Here is a 19,709-nt window from a genome sequence, read left to right as displayed (position 1 = left end):
TGGTGACTCTCCCATTGTTCTCACAAAAAGGTTTAAACAAAGTATAGCCTTGAAAACACATTTCATAATAAAGCAAGCAACAGATCAAACAGACTTCAATATATTGATGTACAAAGCATATCATTAATCCTATTATTTTAGCTGTCCTTATTTGTCACAAAAGTAAAATATGTCACGGTCCATCGCGCCCACTTTGTGGATTCTCCTCCAGCTACATGACTTGCCTTTTTTTATCCTATGGCTACGTGCATCTTCCACACTGACACATCTCTCAACATGACATTTTAACATAGTTCAGAGAAGATGACCGTCATGCTTCACAATCCAACCTTAACATTGCAGTTCTTGCATAAATGTAAGCCATGAAAATACTCTAAACTTTATACAGCTGTGAGCATTGTTCAGGTGATACAGAAAATCTGGTGCGTTGGGCAGAGACAATCAGTTAATCTATCAAAGTCTCTTGAAGTTATGCTCCTATCTATACTACTTACAACACAACTATTCTTATGCTGTTGAAAAGCTTGGATAGATGGCTCTGGATTGTCTTATCTAAGTCGGTGGTTGTTCTCCTTCCAGCAATGTGGATTGAGGGGAGATCTGATGCAGGTGTAGGTAAGTTAGACAAGGATAACCCGTTCCCATTAGTTGATGGTACAAGGACTAGGAGACACAGATTGATGGTTTTGGGAAAGAGATGCCGGGAAATGTGAGGAAGCACTTTTTGCTTTACCTGCCACATTGCAACTGCAATGTCTGTCCACAAGTGTGGTGGAAGCAGAGACAATCAATGATTTCAAAAGGAAATTGGAGAAACACTTGAAGGAAACAAACTTGCTCCAGGGTGACGCCAATCAAGCGGCAGAATGAATCTGATTGGATGATAAGAATATTTTATCAATTTCAATTCTGTCAAAGCTTTGACATTTTTTTCGTTTGTAAAATACTGCAACATAAAGGAAAGTTGCAATTTAAGGTTGCGATGGCCGAGATTCGAACCCAGGTCAACTGCTTGGAAGGCAGCTATGCTCACCACTATACCACCATCGCTTACTGTACTGTGCTGGTGTAGCGTTTTGATTAATAGAATGCTGTACAATGGTTTCAACTTGCACCTGAGCAACACGATTATGTTAACAGAAACACAATACTGTGAATGCTGGAAATCTGAAATAAAATCAGAAAGTGCTGCAAATATTCTGATCAATGGTCACTCACCTGAAACGTTAACTCTGCTTCCCTCTCCACAGATGCTGCCAGACCTGCTGAGTATTTCCAGCATTTCTTATTATTATTTCAGATTTCCAGCATCTGCAGTATTTTGCTTTTATTTTAGAGTTTAGTAGCGAACTGATCCTTTTTGCTTACTGGGCAGAACTATGCAGTGGAGTGACGCAGAAAACTGTACGAAGAACAATGTTTTTAACGGGCCCACAATTTCGAAGTTTAAGGAGGACAAAATACACAGCAATGTATGCATATAGTAAAGAGCTGTAAGTTTCAGGTAGATGTTACCTGAACAGAGGTGAGACAGAGAATACCCAACCCGTCTCACCTTTAGATTCCTGACCAAGATAGACCGACAAGGTACAAACTCAAGTTATGTGACCATGTCAGAGAGTTTATTAGGCTTAACCAAGATGTACAAAGTTAATACTTAACAATGGTAATAGATATTCAGTAACACACAACACCCGTTCTTGTTTCTGTGCTTGCTGTCGCACGGACTTCTCTCCTTCTTCATCCCTTGCTGTGTTTTTTTGACTATATTCTATCTTCTACTTTTAAGTACCAGCGATCTTCTGTTGACCCCTCTCTAAGTGTGCTGACAATGTCCTGTAACACCCTTTCTTTTATCCTTCTTGTGGTGCAAGGATGTTACCATATTAGTTTTGAATTGTTCCAAGTGTCCTAATTGGTCCAGGTTGACATCATTGTTTGACACTAGTTAGTTAATGGTTGAATCTACACACAGTACAGATGTTTCCCGATTCTTTCTATTTTAGCAAGGATCCTAAAGGTTACATTCTTGCTGATACCAGACATTTTTTTCTTTAATTCTGCCTTTATCTCATCTCTCTCCATGCAAGGAGTGCTGGTGACTCTCCCATTGTTCTCACAAAAAGGTTTAAACAAAGTATAGCCTTGAAAACACATTTCATAATAAAGCAAGCAACAGATCAAACAGACTTCAATATATTGATGTACAAAGCATATCATTAATCCTATTATTTTAGCTGTCCTTATTTGTCACAAACGTAACATATGTCACGGTCCATCGCGCCCACTTTGTGGATTCCCCTCCAGCTACATGACTTGCCTTTTTTTTCCTATGGCTACGTGCATCTTCCACACTGACACATCTCTCAACATGACATTTTAACATAGTTCAGAGAAGATGACCGTCATGCTTCACAATCCAACCTTAACATTGCAGTTCTTGCATAAATGTAAGCCATGAAAATACTCTAAACTTTATACAGCTGTGAGCAGTGTTCAGGTGATACAGAAAATCTGGTGCGTTGGGCAGAGACAATCAGTTAATCTATCAAAGTCTCTTGAAGTTATGCTCCTATCTATACTACTTACAACACAACTATTCTTATGCTATTGAAAAGCTTGGATAGATGGCTCTGGATTGTGTTATCTAAGTAGGTGGTTGTTCTCCTTCCAGCAATGTGGATTGAGGGGAGATCTGATGCAGGTGTAGGTAAGTTAGACAAGGATAACCCGTTCCCATTAGTTGATGGTACAAGGACTAGGAGACACTGATTGATGGTTTTGGGAAAGAGATGCCGGGAAATGTGAGGAAGCACCTTTTGCTTTACCTGCTCCATTGCAACTGCAATGTCTGTCCACAAGTGTGGTGGAAGCAGAGACAATCAATGATTTCAATAGGAAATTGGAGAAACACTTGAAGGAAACAAACTTGCTCCAGGGTGACGCCAATCAAGCGGGAGAATGAATCTGATTGGATGATAAGAATATTTTATCAATTTCAATTCTGTCAAAGCTTTGACATTTTTTTCGTTTGTAAAATACTGCAACATAAAGTAAACCTGCAACTTAAGGTTGCGATGGCTGGGAATCGAACCCAGGTCAACTGCTTGGAAGGCAGCTATGCTCACCACTATACCACCATCGCTTACTGTACTGTGTTGGTCCAGCGTTTTGATTAATAGAATGCTGTACAATGGTTTCAACTTGCACCTGAGCAACACGATTATGTGAACAGAAACACAATACTGTGAATGCTGGAAATCTGAAATAAAATCAGAAAGTGCTGCAAATATTCTGATCAATGGTCACTCACCTGAAACGTTAACTCTGCTTCTCTCTCCACAGATGCTGCCAAACCTGCTGAGTATTACCAGCATTTCTTATTATTATTTCAGATTTCCAGCATCTGCAGTATTTTGCTTTTATTTTAGAGTTTAGTAGCGAACTGATCCTTTTTGCTTACTGGGCAGAACTATGCAGTGGAGTGACGCAGAAAACTGTACGAAGAACAATGTTTTTAACGGGCCCACAATTTCGAAGTTTAAGGAGGACAAAATACACAGTAATGTATGCATATAGTAAAGAGCTGTAAGTTTCAGGTAGATGTTACCTGAACAGAGGTGAGACAGAGAATACCCAACCCGTCTCACCTTTAGATTCCTGACCAAGATAGACCGACAAGGTACAAACTCAAGTTATGTGACCATGTCAGAGAGTTTATTAGGCTTAACCAAGATGTACAAAGTTAATACTTAACAATGGTAATAGATATTCAGTAACACACAACACCCGTTCTTGTTTCTGTGCTTGCTGCCGGACGGACTTCTCTCCTTCTTCATCCCTTGCTGTGTTTTTTGACTATATTCTAGCTTCTCCTTTTAAGTACCAACGATCTTCTGTTGACCCCTCTCTAAGTGTGCTGACGATGCCCTGTAACACCCTTTCTTTTATCCTTCTTGTGGTGCAAGGATGTTACCATATTAGTTTTGAATTGTTCCAAGTGTCCTAATTTGTCCAGGTTGACATCATTGTTTGACACTAGTTAGTTAATGGTTGAATCTACACAAAGTACAGATGTTTCCCGATTCTTTCTATTTTAGCAAGGATCCTAAAGGTTACATTCTTGCTGATCCCAGACATTTTTTTCTTTAATTCTGCCTTTATCTCATCTCTCTCCATGCAAGGAGTGCTGGTGACTCTCCCATTGTTCTCACAAAAAGGTTTAAACAAAGTATAGCCTTGAAAACACATTTCATAATAAAGCAAGCAACAGATCAAACAGACTTCAATATATTGATGTACAAAGCATATCATTAATCCTATTATTTTAGCTGTCCTTATTTGTCACAAAAGTAAAATATGTCACGGTCCATCGCGCCCGCTTTGTGGATTCTCCTCCAGCTACATGACTTGCCTTTTTTTTTCCTTTGGCTACGTGCATCTTCCACACTGACACATCTCTCAACATGACATTTTAACATAGTTCAGAGAAGTTGACCGTCATGCTTCACAATCCAACCTTAACATTGCAGTTCTTGCATAAATGTAAGCCATGAAAATACTCTAAACTTTATACAGCTGTGAGCAGTGTTCAGGTGATACAGAAAATCTGGTGCGTTGGGCAGAGACAATCAGTTAATCTATCAAAGTCTCTTGAAGTTATGCTCCTATCTATACTACTTACAACACAACTATTCTTATGCTGTTGAAAAGCTTGGATAGATGGCTCTGGATTGTCTTATCTAAGTCGGTGGTTGTTCTCCTTCCAGCAATGTGGATTGAGGGGAGATCTGATGCAGGTGTAGGTAAGTTAGACAAGAATAACCCGTTCCCATTAGTTGATGGTACAAGGACTAGGAGACACAGATTGATGGTTTTGGGAAAGAGATGCCGGGAAATGTGAGGAAGCACTTTTTGCTTTACCTGCTACATTGCAACTGCAATGTCTGTCCACAAGTGTGGTGGAAGCAGAGACAATCAATGATTTCAATAGGAAATTGGAGAAACCCTTGAAGGAAACAAACTTGCTCCAGGGTGACGCCAATCAAGCGGGAGAATGAATCTGATTGGATGATAAGAATATTTTATCAATTTCAACTCTGTCAAAGCTTTGACATTTTTTTCGTTTGTAAAATACTGCAACATAAAGTAAACCTGCAATTTAAGGTTGCGATGGCAGGGAATCAAACCCAGATCAACTGCTTGAAAGGCAGCTATGCTCACCACTATAACACCATCGCTTACTGTACTGTGCTGATCCAGCGTTTTGATTAATAGAATGCTGTACAATGGTTTCAACTTGCACCTGAGCAACACGATTATGTTCACAGAAACACAATACTGTGAATGCTGGAAATCTGAAATAAAATCAGAAAGTGCTGCAAATATTCTGATCAATGGTCACTCACCTGAAACGTCAACTCTGCTTCTCTCTCCACAGATGCTGCCAGACCTGCTGAGTATTTCCAGCATTTCTTATTAATATTTCAGATTTCCAGCATCTGCAATATTTTGCTTTTATTTTAGAGTTTAGTAGCGAACTGATCCTTTTTGCTTACTGGGCAGAACTATGCAGTGGAGTGACGCAGAAAACTGTACGAAGAACAATGTTTTTAACGGGCCCACAATTTCGAAGTTTAAGGAGGACAAAATACACAGCAATGTATGCATATAGTAAAGAGCTGTAAGTTTCAGGTAGATGTTACCTGAACAGAGGTGAGACAGAGAATACCCAACCCGTCTCACCTTTAGATTCCTGACCAAGATAGACCGACAAGGTACAAACTCAAGTTATGTGACCATGTCAGAGAGTTTATTAGGCTTAACCAAGATGTACAAAGTTAATACTTAACAATGGTAATAGATATTCAGTAACACACAACACCCATTCTTGTTTCTGTGCTTGCTGCCGCACGGACTGCTCTCCTTCTTCATCCCTTGCTGTGTTTTTTTGACTATATTCTAGCTTCTCCTTTTAAGTACCAACGATCTTCTGTTGACCCCTCTCTAAGTGTGCTGACGATGTCCTGTAACACCCTTTCTTTTATCCTTCTTGTGGTGCAAGGATGTTACCATATTAGTTTTGAATTGTTCCCAGTGTCCTAATTGGTCCAGGTTGACATCATTGTTTGACACTAGTTAGTTAATGGTTGAATCTACACACAGTACAGATGTTTCCCGATTCTTTCTATTTTAGCAAGGATCCTAAAGGTTACATTCTTGCTGATCACAGACATTTGTTTCTTTAATTCTGCCTTGATCTCATCTCTCTCCATGCAAGGAGTGCTGGTGACTCTCCCATTGTTCTCACAAAAAGGTTTAAACAAAGTATAGCCTTGAAAACACATTTCATAATAAAGCAAGCAACAGATCAAACAGACTTCAATATATTGATGTACAAAGCATATCATTAATCCTATTATTTTAGCTGTCCTTATTTGTCACAAACGTAAAATATGTCACGGTCCATCGCGCCCATTTTGTGGATTCTCCTCCAGCTAAATGACTTGCCTTTTTTTTTCCTATGGCTACGTGCATCTTCCACACTGACACATCTCTCAACATGACATTTTAACATAGTTCAGTGAAGATGACCGTCATGCTTCACAATCCAACCTTAACATTGCAGTTCTTGCATAAATGTAAGCCATGAAAATACTCTAAACTTTATACAGCTGTGAGCAGTGTTCAGGTGATACAGAAAATCTGGTGCGTTGGGCAGAGACAATCAGTTAATCTATCAAAGTCTCTTGAAGTTATGCTCCTATCTATACTACTTACAACACAACTATTCTTATGCTATTGAAAAGCTTGGATAGATGGCTCTGGATTGTGTTATCTAAGTAGGTGGTTGTTCTCCTTCCAGCAATGTGGATTGAGGGGAGATCTGATGCAGGTGTAGGTAAGTTAGACAAGGATAACCCGTTCCCATTAGTTGATGGTACAAGGACTAGGAGACACAGATTGATGGTTTTGGGAAAGAGATGCAGGGAAATGTGAGGAAGCACCTTTTGCTTTACCTGCTCCATTGCAACTGCAATGTCTGTCCACAAGTGTGGTGGAAGCAGAGACAATCAATGATTTCAATAGGAAATTGGAGAAACACTTGAAGGAAACAAACTTGCTCCAGGGTGACGCCAATCAAGCGGGAGAATGAATCTGATTGGATGATAACAATATTTTATCAATGTCAACTCTGTCAAAGCTTTGACATTTTTTTCGTTTGTAAAATACTGCAACATAAAGTAAACCTGCAATTTAAGGTTGCGATGGCAGGGAATCAAACCCAGGTCAACTGTTTGGAAGGCAGCTATGCTCACCACTATAACACCATCGCTTACTGTACTGTGCTGATCCAGCGTTTTGATTAATAGAATGCTGTACAATGGTTTCAACTTGCACCTGAGCAACACGATTATGTTCACAGAAACACAATACTGTGAATGCTGGAAATCTGAAATAAAATCAGAAAGTGCTGCAAATATTCTGATCAATGGTCACTCACCTGAAACGTCAACTCTGCTTCTCTCTCCACAGATGCTGCCAGACCTGCTGAGTATTTCCAGCATTTCTTATTAATATTTCAGATTTCCAGCATCTGCAATATTTTGCTTTTATTTTAGAGTTTAGTAGCGAACTGATCCTTTTTGCTTACTGGGCAGAACTATGCAGTGGAGTGACGCAGAAAACTGTACGAAGAACAATGTTTTTAACGGGCCCACAATTTCGAAGTTTAAGGAGGACAAAATACACAGCAATGTATGCATATAGTAAAGAGCTGTATGTTTCAGGTAGATGTTACCTGAACAGAGGTGAGACAGAGAATACCCAACCCGTCTCACCTTTAGATTCCTGACCAAGATAGACCGACAAGGTACAAACTCAAGTTATGTGACCATGTCAGAGAGTTTATTAGGCTTAACCAAGATGTACAAAGTTAATACTTAACAATGGTAATAGATATTCAGTAACACACAACACCCGTTCTTGTTTCTGTGCTTGCTGCCGCACGGACTGCTCTCCTTCTTCATCCCTTGCTGTATTTTTTTGACTATATTCTAGCTTTTCCTTTTAAGTACAACGATCTTCTGTTGACCCCTCTCTAAGTGTGCTGACGATGTCCTGTAACACCCTTTCTTTTATCCTTCTTGTGGTGCAAGGATGTTACCATATTAGTTTTGAATTGTTCCAAGTGTCCTAATTGGTCCAGGTTGACATCATTGTTTGACACTAGTTAGTTAATGGTTGAATCTACACACAGTACAGATGTTTCCCGATTCTTTCTATTTTAGCAAGGATCCTAAAGGTTACATTCTTGCTGATCACAGACATTTGTTTCTTTAATTCTGCCTTGATCTCATCTCTCTCCATGCAAGGAGTGCTGGTGACTCTCCCATTGTTCTCACAAAAAGGTTTAAACAAAGTATAGCCTTGAAAACACATTTCATAATAAAGCAAGCAACAGATCAAACAGACTTCAATATATTGATGTACAAAGCATATCATTAATCCTATTATTTTAGCTGTCCTTATTTGTCACAAACGTAAAATATGTCACGGTCCATCGCGCCCACTTTGTGGATTCTCCTCCAGCTACATGACTTGCCTTTTTTTTTCCTATGGCTACGTGCATCTTCCACACTGACACATCTCTCAACATGACATTTTAACATAGTTCAGAGAAGATGACCGTCATGCTTCACAATCCAACCTTAACATTGCAGTTCTTGCATAAATGTAAGCCATGAAAATACTCTAAACTTTATACAGCTGTGAGCAGTGTTCAGGTGATACAGAAAATCTGGTGCGTTGGACAGAGACAATCAGTTAATCTATCAAAGTCTCTTGAAGTTATGCTCCTATCTATACTACTTACAACACAACTATTCTTATGCTATTGAAAAGCTTGGATAGATGGCTCTGGATTGTGTTATCTAAGTAGGTGGTTGTTCTCCTTCCAGCAATGTGGATTGAGGGGAGATCTGATGCAGGTGTAGGTAAGTTAGACAAGGATAACCCGTTCCCATTAGTTGATGGTACAAGGACCAGGAGACACAGATTGATGGTTTTGGGAAAGAGATGCAGCGAAATGTGAGGAAGCACTTTTTGCTTTCCCTGCTCCATTGCAACTGCAATGTCTGTCCACAAGTGTGGTGGAAGCAGAGACAATCAATGATTTCAATAGGAAATTGGAGAAACACTTGAAGGAAACAAACTTGCTCCAGGGTGACGCCAATCAAGCGGGAGAATGAATCTGATTGGATGATAAGAATATTTTATCAATTTCAATTCTGTCAAAGCTTTGACATGTTTTTCGTTTGTAAAATACTGCAACATGAAGAAAACTTGCAATTTAAGGTTGAATTGGCCAAGAATCGAACCCAGGTCAACTGCTTGGAAGGCAGCTATGCTCACCACTATACCACCATCGCTTACTATACTGCGCTGGTCCAGCGCTTTGATTAATAGAATGCTGTACAATGGTTTCAACTTGCACCTGAGCAACACGATTATGTTAACAGAAACACAATACTGTGAATGCTGGAAATCTGAAATAAAATCAGAAAGTGCTGCAAATATTCTGATCAATGGTCACTCACCTGAAACGTTAACTCTGCTTCTCTCTCCACAGATGCTGCCAGACCTACTGAGTATTTCCAGCATTTCTTATTATTATTTCAGATTTCCAGCATCTGCAGTATTTTGCTTTTATTTTAGAGTTTAGTAGCGAACTGATCCTTTTTGCTTACTGGGCAGAACTATGCAGTGGAGTGACGCAGAAAACTGTACGAAGAACAATGTTTTTAACGGGCCCACAATTTCGAAGTTTAAGGAGGACAAAATACACAGCAATGTATGCATATAGTAAAGAGCTGTAAGTTTCAGGTAGATGTTACCTGAACAGAGGTGAGACAGAGAATACCCAACCCGTCTTAACTTTAGATTCCTGACCAAGATAGACCGACAAGGTACAAACTCAAGTTATGTGACCATGTCAGAGAGTTTATTAGGCTTAACCAAGATGTACAAAGTTAATACTTAACAATGGTAATAGATATTCAGTAAAACACAACACCCGTTCTTGTTTCTGTGCTTGCTGCCGCACGGACTTCTCTCCTTCTTCATCCCTTGCTGTGTTTTTTTGACTATATTCGATCTTCTCCTTTTAAGTACCAACGATCTTCTGTTGTCCCCTCTCTAAGTGTACTGACGATGTCCTGTAACACCCTTTCTTTTATCCTTCTTGTGGTGCAAGGATGTTACCATATTAGTTTTGAATTGTTCCAAGTGTCCTAATTGGTCCAGGTTGACATCATTGTTTGACACTAGTTAGTTAATGGTTGAATCTACACACAGTACAGATGTTTCCCGACTCTTTCTATTTTAGCAAGGATCCTAAAGGTTACATTCTTGCTGATCCCAGACATTTTTTTCTTTAATTCTGCCTTGATCTCATCTCTCTCCATGCAAGGAGTGCTGGTGACTCTCCCATTGTTCTCACAAAAAGGTTTAAACAAAGTATAGCCTTGAAAACACATTTCATAATAAAGCAAGCAACAGATCAAACAGACTTCAATATATTGATGTACAAAGCATATCATTAATCCTATTATTTTAGCTGTCCTTATTTGTCACAAAAGTAAAATATGTCACGGTCCATCGCGACCACTTTGTGGATTCTCCTCCAGCTACATGACTTGCCTTTTTTTTTCCCTATGGCTACGTGCATCTTCCACACTGACACATCTCTCAACATGACATTTTAACATAGTTCAGAGAAGATGACCGTCATGCTTCACAATCCAACCTTAACATTGCAGTTCTTGCATAAATGTAAGCCATGAAAATACTCTAAACTTTATACAGCTGTGAGCAGTGTTCAGGTGATACAGAAAATCTGGTGCGTTGGGCAGAGACAATCAGTTAATCTATCAAAGTCTCTTGAAGTTATGCTCCTATCTATACTACTTACAACACAACTATTCTTATGCTATTGAAAAGCTTGGATAGATGGCTCTGGATTGTGTTATCTAAGTTAGTGGTTGTTCTCCTTACAGCAATGTGGATTGAGGGGAGATCTGATGCAGGTGTAGGTAAGTTAGACAAGGATAACCCGTTCCCATTAGTTGATGGTACAAGGACTAGGAGACACAGATTGATGGTTTTGGGAAAGAGATGCCGGGAAATGTGAGGAAGCACTTTTTGCTTTACCTGCTACATTGCAACTGCAATGTCTGTCCACAAGTGTGGTGGAAGCAGAGACAATCAATGATTTCAATAGGAACTTGGAGAAACACTTGAAGGAAACAAACTTGCTCCAGGGTGACGCCAATCAAGCGGGAGAATGAATCTGATTGGATGACAAGAATATTTTATCAATTTCAATTCTGTCAAAGCTTTGACATGTTTTTCGTTTGGAAAATACTGCAACATAAAGTAAACCTGCAATTTAAGGTTGCGATGGCCGAGAATCGAACCCAGGTCAACCCCTTGAAAGGCAGCTATGCTCACCACTATACCACCATCACTTACTGTACTATGCGGATTCAGCGTTTTGATTAATAGAATGCTGTACAATGGTTTCAACTTGCACCTGAGCAACACGATTATGTTCACAGAAACACAATACTGTGAATGCTGGAAATCTGAAATAAAATCAGAAAGTGCTGCAAATATTCTGATCAATGGTCACTCACCTGAAACGTTAACTCTGCTTCTCTCTCCACAGATGCTGCCAGACCTGCTGAGTATTTCCAGCATTTCTTATTATTATTTCAGATTTCCAGCATCTGCAGTATTTTGCTTTTATTTTAGAGTTCAGTAGCGAACTGATCCTTTTTGCTTACTGGGCAGAACTATGCAGTGGAGTGACGCAGAAAACTGTACGAAGAACAATGTTTTTAACGGGCCCACAATTTCGAAGTTTAAGGAGGACAAAATACACAGCAATGTATGCATATAGTAAAGAGCTGTAAGTTTCAGGTAGATGTTACCTGAACAGAGGTGAGACAGAGAATACCCAACCCGTCTCACCTTTAGATTCCTGACCAAGATAGACCGACAAGGTACAAACTCAAGTTATGTGACCATGTCAGAGAGTTTATTAGGCTTAACCAAGATGTACAAAGTTAATACTTAACAATGGTAATAGATATTCAGTAACACACAACACCCGTTCTTGTTTCTGTGCTTGCTGCCGCACGGACTTCTCTCCTTCTTCATCCCTTGCTGTGTTGTTTTGACTATATTCTATCTTCTCCTTTTAAGTACCAACGATCTTCTGTTGACCCCTCTCTAAGTGTGCTGACGATGTCCTGTAACACCCTTTCTTTTATCCTTCTTGTGGTGCAAGGATGTTACCATATTAGTTTTGAATTGTTCCAAGTGTCCTAATTAGTCCAGGTTGACATCATTGTTTGACACTAGTTAGTTAATGGTTGAATCTACACACAGTACAGCTGTTTCCCGATTCTTTCTATTTTAGCAAGGATCCTAAAGGTGACATTCTTGCTGATCCCAGACATTTTTTTCTTTAATTCTGCCTTTATCTCATCTCTCTCCATGCAAGGAGTGCTGGTGACTCTCCCATTGTTCTCACAAAAAGGTTTAAACAAAGTATAGCCTTGAAAACACATTTCACAATAAAGCAAGCAACAGATCAAACAGACTTCAATATATTGATGTACAAAGCATATCATTAATCCTATTATTTTAGCTGTCCTTATTTGTCACAAACGTAAAATATGTCACGGTCCATCGCGCCCACTTTGTGGATTCTCCTCCAGCTACATGACTTGCCTTTTCTTTTCCTATGGCTACGTGCATCTTCCACACTGACACATCTCTCAACATGACATTTTAACATAGTTCAGTGAAGATGACCGTCATGCTTCACAATCCAACCTTAACATTGCAATTCTTGCATAAATGTAAGCCATGAAAATACTCTAAACTTGAGACAGCTGTGAGCAGTGTTCAGGTGATACAGAAAATCTGGTGCGTTGGGCAGAGACAATCAGTTAATCTATCAAAGTCTCTTGAAGGTATGCTCCTGTCTATACTACTTACAACACAACTATTCTTATGCTATTGAAAAGCTTGGATAGATGGCTCTGGATTGTGTTATCTAAGTAGGTGGTTGTTCTCCTTCCAGCAATGTGGATTGAGGGGAGATCTGATGCAGGTGTAGATAAGTTACACAAGGATAACCCATTCCCATTAGTTGATGGTACAAGGACTAGGAGACACAGATTGATGGTTTTGGGAAAGAGATGCCGGGAAATGTGAGGAAGCACTTTTTGCTTTACCTGCTACATTGCAACTGCAATGTCTGTCCACAAGTGTGGTGGAAGCAGAGACAATCAATGATTTCAATAGGAAAATGGAGAAACACTTGAAGGAAACAAACTTGCTCCAGGGTGACGCCAATCAAGCGGGAGAATGAATCTGATTGGATGATAACAATATTTTATCAATTTCAACTCTGTCAAAGCTTTGACATTTTTTTCGTTTGTAAAATACTGCAACATGAAGTAAACCTGCAATTTAAGGTTGCGACGGCCGGGAATCGAACCCAGGTCAACTGCTTGGAAGGCAGCTATGCTCACCACTATACCACCATCGCTTACTGTGCTGCGCTGGTCCAGCGTTTTGATTAATAGAATGCTGTACAATGGTTTCAACTTGCACCTGAGCAACACGATGATGTGAACAGAAACAAAATACTGTGAATGCTGGAAATCTGAATTAAAATCAGAAAGTGCTGCAAATATTCTGATCAATGGTCACTCACCTGAAACGTTAACTCTGCTTCTCTCTCCACAGATGCTGCCAGACCTGCTGAGTATTACCAGCATTTCTTATTATTTCAGATTTCCAGCATCTGCAGTATTTTGCTTTTATTTTAGAGTTTAGTAGCGAACTGATCCTTTTTGCTTACTGGGCAGAACTATGCAGTGGAGTGACGCAGAAAACTGTACGAAGAACAATGTTTTTAACGGGCCCACAATTTCGAAGTTTAAGGAGGACAAAATACACAGCAATGTATGCATATAGTAAAGAGCTGTAAGTTTCAGGTAGATGTTACCTGAACAGAGGTGAGACAGAGAATACCCAACCCGTCTCACCTTTAGATTCCTGACCAAGATAGACCGACAAGGTACAAACTCAAGTTATGTGACCATGTCAGAGAGTTTATTAGGCTTAACCAAGATGTACAAAGTTAATACTTAACAATGGTAATAGATATTCAGTAACACACAACACCCGTTCTTGTTTCTGTGCTTGCTGCCGCACGGACTTCTCTCCTTCTTCATCCCTTGCTGTGTTTTTTGACTATATTCTATCTTCTCCTTTTAAGTACCAACGATCTTCTGTTGACCCCTCTCTAAGTGTGCTGACGATGTCCTGTAACACCCTTTCTTTTATCCTTCTTGTGGTGCAAGGATGTTACCATATTAGTTTTGAATTGTTCCAAGTGTCCTAATTGGTCCAGGTTGACATCATTGTTTGACACTAGTTAGTTAATGGTTGAATCTACACACAGTACAGATGTTTCCCGATTCTTTCTATTTTAGCAAGGATCCTAAAGGTTACATTCTTGCTGATCCCAGACATTTTTTTCTTTAATTCTGCCTTTATCTCATCTCTCTCCATGCAAGGAGTGCTGGTGACTCTCCCATTGTTCTCACAAAAAGGTTTAAACAAAGTATAGCCTTGAAAACACATTTCATAATAAAGCAAGCAACAGATCAAACAGACTTCAATATATTGATGTACAAAGCATATCATTAATCCTATTATTTTAGCTGTCCTTATTTGTCACAAACGTAAAATATGTCACGGTCCATCGCGCCCACTTTGTGGATTCTCCTCCAGCTACATGACTTGCCTTTTTTTTTCCTATGGCGACGTGCATCTTCCACACTGACACATCTCTCAACATGACATTTTAACATAGTTCAGAGAAGATGACCGTCATGCTTCACAATCCAACCTTAACATTGCAGTTCTTGCATAAATGTAAGCCATGAAAATACTCTAAACTTTATACAGCTGTGAGCAGTGTTCAGGTGATACAGAAAATCTGGTGCGTTGGGCAGAGACAATCAGTTAATCTATCAAAGTCTCTTGAAGCTATGCTCCTATCTATACTACTTACAACACAACTATTCTTATGCTATTGAAAAGCTTGGATAGATGGCTCTGGATTGTGTTATCTAAGTAGGTGGTTGTTCTCCTTCCAGCAATGTGGATTGAGGGGAGATCTGATGCAGGTGTAGGTAAGTTAGACAAGGATAACCCGTTCCCATTAGTTGATGGTACAAGGACTAGGAGACACAGATTGATGGTTTTGGGAAAGAGATGCCGGGAAATGTGAGGAAGCACTTTTTGCTTTACCTGCTACATTGCAACTGCAATGTCTGTCCACAAGTGTGGTGGAAGCAGAGACAATCAATGATTTCAATAGGAAATTGGAGAAACCCTTGAAGGAAACAAACTTGCTCCAGGGTGACGCCAATCAAGCGGGAGAATGAATCTGATTGGATGATAAGAATATTTTATCAACTTCAATTCTGTCAAAGCTTTGACATTTTTTTCGTTTGTAAAATACTGCAACATGAAGTAAACCTTCAATTTAAGTTTGCGATGGCCGGGAATCGAACCCAGGTCAACTGCTTGGAAGGCAGCTATGCTCACCACTATACCACCATCGCTTACTGTACTGTGCTGGTCCAGCGTTTTGATTAATAGAATGCTGTACAATGGTTTCAACTTGCACCTGAGCAACACGATTATGTTAACAGAAACACAATACTGTGAATGCTGGAAATCTGAATTAAAATCAGAAAGTGCTGCAAATATTCTGATCAATGGTCACTCACCTGAAACGTTAACTCTGCTTCTCTCTCCACAGATGCTGCCAGACCTGCTGAGTATTACCAGCATTTCTTATTATTTCAGATTTCCAGCATCTGCAGTATTTTGCTTTTATTTTAGAGTTTAGTAGCGAACTGATCCTTTTTGCTTACTGGGCAGAACTATGCAGTGGAGTGACACAGAAAACTGTACGAAGAACAATGTTTTTAACGGGCCCACAATTTCGAAGTTTAAGGAGGACAAAATACACAGCAATGTATGCATATAGTAAAGAGCTGTAAGTTTCAGGTAGATGTTACCTGAACAGAGGTGAGACAGAGAATACCCAACCCGTCTCACCTTTAGATTCCTGACCAAGATAGACCGACAAGGTACAAACTCAAGTTATGTGACCATGTCAGAGAGTTTATTTGGCTTAACCAAGATGTACAAAGTTAATACTTAACAATGGTAATAGATATTCAGTAACACACAACACCCGTTCTTGTTTCTGTGCTTGCTGCCGCACGGACTTCTCTCCTTCTTCATCCCTTGCTGTGTTTTTTTGACTATATTCTATCTTCTCCTTTTAAGTACCAACGATCTTCTGTTGACCCCTCTCTAAGTGTGCTGACGATGTCCTGTAACACCCTTTCTTTTATCCTTCTTGTGGTGCAAGGATGTTACCATATTAGTTTTGAATTGTTCCAAGTGTCCTAATTGGTCCAGGTTGACATCATTGTTTGACACTAGTTAGTTAATGGTTGAATCTACACACAGTACAGATGTTTCCCGATTCTTTCTATTTTAGCAAGGATCCTAAAGGTTACATTCTTGCTGATCCCAGACATTTTTTTCTTTAATTCTGCCTTTATCTCATCTCTCTCCATGCAAGGAGTGCTGGTGACTCTCCCATTGTTCTCACAAAAAGGTTTAAACAAAGTATAGCCTAGAAAACACGTTTCATAATAAAGCAAGCAACAGATCAAACAGACTTCAATATATTGATGTACAAAGCATATCATTAATCCTATTATTTTAGCTGTCCTTATTTGTCACAAACGTAAAATATGTCACGGTCCATCACGCCCACTTTGTGGATTCTCCTCCAGCTACATGAATTGCCTTTTTTTTTCCTATGGCTACGTGCATCTTCCACACTGACACATCTCTCAACATGACATTTTAACATAGTTCAGAGAAGACGACCGTCATGCTTCACAATCCAACCTTAACATTGCAGTTCTTGCATAAATGTAAGCCATGAAAATACTCTAAACGTTATACAGCTGTGAGCAGTGTTCAGGTGATACAGAAAATCTGGTGCGTTGGGCAGAGACAATCAGTTAATCTATCAAAGTCTCTTGAAGTTATGCTCCTATCTATACTACTTACAACACAACTATTCTTATGCTATTGAAAAGCTTGGATAGATGGCTCTGGATTGTGTTATTTGAGTAGGTGGTTGTTCTCCTTCCAGCAATGTGGATTGAGGGGAGATCTGATGCAGGTGTAGGTAAGTTAGACAAGGATAACCCGTTCCCATTAGTTGATGGTACAAGGACTAGGAGACACAGATTGATGGTTTTGGGAAAGAGATGCCGGGAAATGTGAGGAAGCACTTTTTGCTTTACCTGCTACATTGCAACTGCAATGTCTGTCCACAAGTGTGGTGGAAGCAGAGACAATCAATGATTTCAATAGGAAATTGGAGAAACACTTGAAGGAAACAAACTTGCTCCAGGGTGACGCCAATCAAGTGGGAGAATGAATCTGATTGGATGATAAGAATATTTTATCAATTTCAATTCTGTCAAAGCTTTGACATTTTTTTCGTTTGTAAAATACTGCAACATAAAGGGAAGCTGCAACTTCAGGCTGCGATAGTCTGGAATCGAACCCAGGTCAACTGCTTGGAAGGCAGCTATGCTCACCACTATACCACCATCACTTACTGTACTGCGCTGGTCCAGCGTTTTGATTAATAGAATACTGTACAATGGTTTCAACTTGCACCTGAGCAACACGATTATGTTAACAGAAACACAATACTGTTAATGCTGGAAATCTGAAATAAAATCAGAAAGTGCTGCAAATATTCTGATCAATGGTCACTCACCTGAAACGTTAACTCTGCTTCTCTCTCCACAGATGCTGCCAGACCTGCTGAGTATTTCCAGCATTTCTTATTATTATTTCAGATTTCCAGCATCTGCAGAATTTTGCTTTTATTTTAGAGTTTAGTAGCGAACTTATCCTTTTTGCTTACTGGGCAGAACTATGCAGTGGAGTGACGCAGAAAACTGTACGAAGAACAATGTTTTTAATGGGCCCACAATTTCGAAGTTTAAGGAGGACAAAATACACAGCAATGTATGCATATAGTAAAGAACTGTAAGTTTCAGCTAGATATTACCTGAACAGAGGTGAGACAGAGAATGCCCAACCCGTCTCACCTTTAGATTCCTGACCAAGATAGACGGACAAGGTACAAACTCAAGTTATGTGACCATGTCAGTGAGTTTATTCGGCTTAACCAAGATGTACAAAGTTAATACTTAACAATGGTAATAGATATTCAGTAACACACAACACCCGTTCTTGTTTCTGTGCTTGCTGCCGCACGGACTTCTCTCCTTCTTCATCCCTTGCTGTGTTTTTTTGACTATATTCTATCTTCTCCTTTTAAGTACCAACGATCTTCTGTTGACCCCTCTCTAAGTGTGCTGACGATGTCCTGTAACACCCTTTCTTTTATCCTTCTTGTGGTGCAAGGATGTTACCATATTAGTTTTGAATTGTTCCAAGTGTCCAAATTTGTCCAGGTTGACATCATTGTTTGACACTAGTTAGTTAATGGTTGAATCTACACAAAGTACAGATGTTTCCCGACTCTTTCTATTTTGGCAAGGATCCTAAAGGTGACATTCTTGCTGATCCCAGACATTTTTTTCTTTAATTCTGCCTTTATCTCATCTCTCTCCATGCAAGGAGTGCTGGTGACTCTCCCATTGTTCTCACAAAAAGGTTTAAACAAAGTATAGCCTAGAAAACACATTTCATAATAAAGCAAGCAACAGATCAAACAGACTTCAATATATTGATGTACAAAGCATATCATTAATCCTATTATTTTAGCTGTCCTTATTTGTCACAAACGTAAAATATGTCACGGTCCATCGCGCCCACTTTCTGGATTCTCCTCCAGCTACATGACTTGCCTTTTTTTTTCCTATGGCTACGTGCATCTTCCACAATGACACATCTCTCAACATGGCATTTTAACATAGTTCAGAGAAGATGACCGTCATGCTTCACAATCCAACCTTAACATTGCAGTTCTTGCATAAATGTAAGCCATGAAAATACTCTAACCTTTATACAGCTGTGAGCAGTGTTCAGGTGATACAGAAAATCTGGTGCGTTGGGCAGAGACAATAAGTTAATCTATCAAAGTCTCTTGAAGTTATGCTCCTATCTATACTACTTACAACACAACTATTCTTATGCTATTGAAAAGCTTGGATAGATGGCTCTGGATTGTGTTATCTAAGTAGGTGGTTGTTCTCCTTCCAGCAATGTGGATTGAGGGGAGATCTGATGCAGGTGTAGGTAAGTTAGACAAGGATAACCCGTTCCCATTAGTTGATGGTACAAGGACTAGGAGACACAGATTGATGGTTTTGGGAAATAGATGCAGCGAAATGTGAGGAAGCACTTTTTGCTTTCCCTGCGACATTGCAACTGCAATGTCTGTCCACAAGTGTGGTGGAAGCAGAGACAATCAATGATTTCAATAGGAAATTGGAGAAACACTTGAAGGAAACAAACTTGCTCCAGGGTGACGCCAA

At 39.6% G+C, this 19,709-nt stretch overlaps 4 non-coding genes across 4 annotated transcripts; all 4 read right to left on the bottom strand.

The window, feature by feature from the left end:
- Window positions 1–978: 978 nt before the first annotated feature.
- Window positions 979–1,050, bottom strand: trnag-ucc (transfer RNA glycine (anticodon UCC)). Its single transcript has one exon. It is a non-coding gene; the product is annotated as a tRNA-Gly (tRNA).
- Window positions 1,051–3,073: 2,023 nt separating this feature from the next.
- On the bottom strand, window positions 3,074–3,145 carry trnag-ucc (transfer RNA glycine (anticodon UCC)). Its single transcript has one exon. It is a non-coding gene; the product is annotated as a tRNA-Gly (tRNA).
- A 10,407-nt stretch (window positions 3,146–13,552) lies between these two features.
- On the bottom strand, window positions 13,553–13,624 carry trnag-ucc (transfer RNA glycine (anticodon UCC)). Its single transcript has one exon. It is a non-coding gene; the product is annotated as a tRNA-Gly (tRNA).
- A 2,020-nt stretch (window positions 13,625–15,644) lies between these two features.
- trnag-ucc (transfer RNA glycine (anticodon UCC)) lies at window positions 15,645–15,716 on the bottom strand. The gene has a single exon. It is a non-coding gene; the product is annotated as a tRNA-Gly (tRNA).
- Window positions 15,717–19,709: the final 3,993 nt, after the last annotated feature.

Source organism: Heterodontus francisci, chromosome 45, assembly GCF_036365525.1.
Source record: "Heterodontus francisci isolate sHetFra1 chromosome 45, sHetFra1.hap1, whole genome shotgun sequence".
Lineage (NCBI taxonomy): Eukaryota > Metazoa > Chordata > Chondrichthyes > Heterodontiformes > Heterodontidae > Heterodontus > Heterodontus francisci.
Note: the sequence above shows the minus strand (reverse complement) of the source record. Positions and strands in the feature narration are given on the sequence as shown.